At 39.3% G+C, this 4,504-nt stretch overlaps 1 long non-coding RNA gene across 1 annotated transcript; it reads right to left on the bottom strand.

Moving 5' to 3' along the window:
* Nucleotides 1–1,253: 1,253 nt before the first annotated feature.
* LOC137985293 (uncharacterized) lies at nt 1,254–4,341 on the bottom strand. Its single transcript, XR_011119276.1, has 3 exons — nt 4,223–4,341; nt 2,298–2,372; nt 1,254–1,390 (listed from the first exon to the last, which is right to left on the bottom strand). It is a non-coding gene; the product is annotated as an uncharacterized lncRNA (long non-coding RNA).
* Nucleotides 4,342–4,504: the final 163 nt, after the last annotated feature.

Below are 4,504 nucleotides of genomic sequence, written 5' to 3'. Positions count from 1 at the left end.
CGCACCGGTGGCTCAGTTGGTTGAGCATCGGGCTGTCATGCGGGAGGTCGCGGGTTCGAACCCCGGCCGCATCAACACTCAGGATCTTAAAATAACTGAGGAGAAAGTGCTGCCTTTGTAATTTCATCCGCAAATGGTTAGACTTTCAAGTCTCCTCGGATAAGGTCTATGAACCGTAGGCCCCGTCTCACAAATACCTTCTGTGTTCATAAGTTTCCTGTGGGACGTTAAAAAACCCACACACTATTCGAGAAGAGTAGGGGATAAAGTCCCCGGTGTTGTGGCTGTCCTGTTCTCTCCAGCAGAAGTGGTTGGCTTGGCGTGATGTCACTAAAAAGGCTTATAGTGTATGAGGCCACCTAAGCAAAAACAGCCATAAGCCAAAAAGGGACTTTGCCGAGTGCTGGAACATGTAGATGTAGATGTAGGCACCGTCCTTAAACCACTCACCCCTCAAACACCCTAGGAAGCCCCTAACTGATGCGTAAAATCATCTGGCATTAGACAGAGATAAAATCTGTTATGTACCACTCCCAGAAGTCAATGGGTTAAACCTCCCACTTGGTTGGTTTGAAATGAACAAAACATTGACCACTGTTTTGCTTCCTCAAAAGGTCAAAGACAACGGACGATTTAGCAAAAAAAAAAAAAAAAAAATGCCGATTTACCCTAGTAGTTAGAGTGTTTTCAAGGGAAAACATTTCTAGGTTTGGTGCACTTTAAACAAAAATTAACAGTACAAGATGCTCCACTAATCTTGCATATAAATGGAAATTGCTTTCAAAATTATACCATCACCAAAGCATTCGAATCTACAATGCAGAAAACAATGCAAGCAAGCAAGCACATTGAACTCTATGGCACATTTTATGAACTACAGTCATGTAAACAACAGCACATGTCAGACACATGAACAGTAAATGTAAGGAATGATAGAGGTGATCCTCAAATTTATCTGGACAATTAAAGCAATACTAATTATTTTGTCTCTTACAGACACTTGAAAAATCCAGGTGGTTTTCACAAGACTCGAACCCACGACCTCTGTGATGCCAGTGCAATGATCCCACCAACTGAGCTGTATGAAGCCACACAGTTAGGAGCAGGTCAATTTATTGGGCTCATGTGTTCCTGTGAAATGATTCTCTCTCATATTGCCTTATGGCAAGCACAATTACTCACCTTACAATGCCTGCCTTATGGCATCAACTGTATCATTGACCCTAACTATTCCCGACTGCTCTGACCTAACTACAGGTTAATACAGCCACATTTTTGTGATTCTTTAAACTGTCTACTTCGGTCTCCTTTTTCCTCTAATCTCGAAGATTATTTTTATCTTGCTTGTCTTGAGTTGATATCGGAGGTTTTCCGTTTTCAATACAGCACCCTGAATTAAAACAAAAAAAAATCTACTGTGAAACCAGATAATAACAATATCATTACTTTTTTGGCAAGGCTGATTGGAAGTGATATTGCAACTACACTGTACATTATTGTAGCTTCTGAATCAATGTTTTTCAAGAGGGCAAGGCAACAGACCTGCTGCATGTATCAGATTGGTTCTTGGCATGGTCTGGATTTTCTTATCTCTGCCCATGGGCACAGTAATGTGCGAAGAACAAGTCAGATTGCAGGATTCGTTACTGTACCCTCTTGGCAAAAATCAGTAAGTCCTTTGCAGGATTAAGATTCAGTTCACATACTGAAAAACCATTTTTAGAATGACTGCAAAAATTGAGCGTGCGCATTGGCTAATTTTTATTGTCAATAAGCAGACAGACACATAAATTTATGATTTATGAGATAATGATGTGATATTGCTCGCATCAGATTGAAGTTTCTCACATTTTCGTCTCGTGTTCTTCTCATCTTTTGACTTAATTTTGACCCCTCTGCCTTTTTGTTATTGTGAAAAACAAATTGATGTCAGTTTTTCATGCGTCTTTCCTGTTATTGACAATGAATTTCCCCATAACATTGTCAAAGTAGCTGTGGATCAGCAATAGCCGAGTGGATTCACAGACTACTTTGACAATGTTATGATGAAATTCATGATCAATAACAGGACAGATGCACAAAAAACTGAAATCAATTTGTTAAATGGACCTCCCAGCTAACAACTAACATTATGATATATTCGCCACTCCAAGGAAAATGAACAACATCTACTAGTTGTTACACTAAGGACTGGAAATGAAGTAAAGTACTTTCTTCTTTTGCACCTGGAAATGCAACAGAAAATTTAATTCTTTTGCAAGTTAAACATTAAACATTAAATTTTGTGAACTCCTTACCATTTTGCAAAAGCTCAATTTTTTGAAACCTCTTGTTAGATCGTCTCTTCTAGCTTAGATTGATTGCATGTATCACTAAAAAATAAAATGACGGATCCCTGTATTAGTCATATGTATCATAGGTGGACCCAGGGAGGGGTCGAGGGGGTGGCAACCCCCCCCCCCTCCCCCCTAACCCTTTGAGCAAGTTATGAAAAGGTAATATATATTTTGTGATTGCTGTATTTCATGCCTTCACAACGCTTTTCAAGTCTCAGGAATGCTGGAGATGGTGTTTTGGAGGGGAAAATCGGAAACAAATGGTGCAATGTACATAATTGATGGTGATTTGATCTATCGCTTTGATCCGCCATTATAGCTGTCAGATAACCACCCACAGGGGAAATTAATAGGTGGTTTTCACGTGACGTGATCGCCGCCATGTTGGTGGACTCACTAGCTCCTTCTGTTGGTCCACCAGCAATTGAACATTGTGGCCATTGAGATCTGTGTCTCTTGAGAATAGTTGCAAACCATCTATTATGAAATACAATTTAATAACTTTATTTGACTTTGAATTTCAGATAGCAAAAATGCTAATATCTCTGAAGAGAATAAGTTGAATGAATTACAAAATTGAAAACAACAAAACAAAAATAAATAAATAAAGAAAATTGATTATAATCAAAATAACATTGGGATAAAATGTACAAGACAAAAATGTACAAGGTATTTACATAACATGAGATTAGAGACTAGCATCATTCGCATAAAGAATGTAACATTGTTTGTCAAATTTTACTGTTCTCAAACTTGTCTTCAAAGCAGAAGTCGATGTACGCCATTATCAGGCAATGAGTTCCACAATTTACTTGCAAAATAACGAAAGGAGTGAAGACCATACGTAGTGGTATCAGTGGCTAGGCGTCATAATGCCCCGATCAAATCAACACTTCAACATCCCCCCCCCTTCCCGTCGTCCAAAACGACGGACAAAAACATCAAGCAAAGGAACTTGTCGAGCTTCATAACCATCTCCATGCATTAACCGCTGTGATTCTACGCCGCGATTTCAGGGTTTGGACGCACTCTTGGCCTGGCTGACCACTCACCTCCATTTCATGGGAGGCCCTCTAGCCCAGTAGTCAACTTCAGCTGTTCAGTGTCCAATTCAGTTTTGTTTTACCATTCATTTCGACCAAGTCCATTACCGAAATTTTGAGCTATTTGAACCTCAATGTTGTATTCAACTTTGCAACGTTCTTATGACAATGTCATTAAGCACCCTTTTCTCTGAATATTTGTGGCCAATCAGTACAATAAAAAGCATTGTCTTATTAAAGATCGGGCACAAGTTACTAATTTGAGTTTTGAGTTGGTCTGTGCATAACTGTAGATAAGAGAGCAACAGGCCAAGTTCAATATATCAAAAATCAGGCTGGAGCTATGAGGCTTTATGGTAAAATTTCACGGCTCAGTTCTGTTTTCTTTGTCTCAAGTCTCAAGAAATTTCTAAACAAAATAAGCCTCGTAGCCATGTGCAAATAGACCTTTTTACTGATACGGCGGCCATTTTGATTTCTATTGTTTCGAAAGACACTATGGGATGCTCAGGGGCAAATTAATGTGTATTTGCCCCCTGGGCATCCCACAATGGCTATTCGAAACGACAGAAATCAAAATGGCCGCCGTATCGATAAAAAGGTCTATTGATATATCGAACGTGGCATGCCTTCAGGAATTGCATTTCTGCGTAGCCATCTGTAATAGATAGGCAGAATAGGTATTCTTCAATTTAGCCAAATGAATATTTGGCCAAGAAGCGAGGCTTACAGTTAGTAAACACAGAGTATTAATTCTCTATTTTATAAATTTATAAAATAGAGAATAAGATGACTCAGTTTGTGCAGGACTAAATCTAAAAATCTACTCGTAACTTTCTTCACCTCCAAAGAAGTTGACAGTACCTTCGCCAGAACAGGAACAACAAACTGAGTATGGCACCACTCGCACAGCAAAACCCTTCCTAAACAGCCACTTTGACCGCCATCTTAGATAAAAGGCGTTATGTGATGCATTGTGGGAGATTTGACTCAGTTGACCCTTATTAGAGAGAGGGGAGGGGAGGCAGAAGGAAAAAAAAAAAAAAAAACATTGATCAGGCGACTGCGGAGAAAATTAACAACATACGGAGTCTTACTTTCGTTCTCGTTTCCATATCTAATCGT

This window comes from Montipora foliosa, chromosome 14, assembly GCF_036669935.1.
Source record: "Montipora foliosa isolate CH-2021 chromosome 14, ASM3666993v2, whole genome shotgun sequence".
NCBI classification, from domain to species: Eukaryota; Metazoa; Cnidaria; class Anthozoa; order Scleractinia; family Acroporidae; genus Montipora; species Montipora foliosa.
The sequence above is the reverse complement of the archived record's forward strand: the minus strand, read 5'-3'. Positions and strand labels throughout refer to the sequence as shown.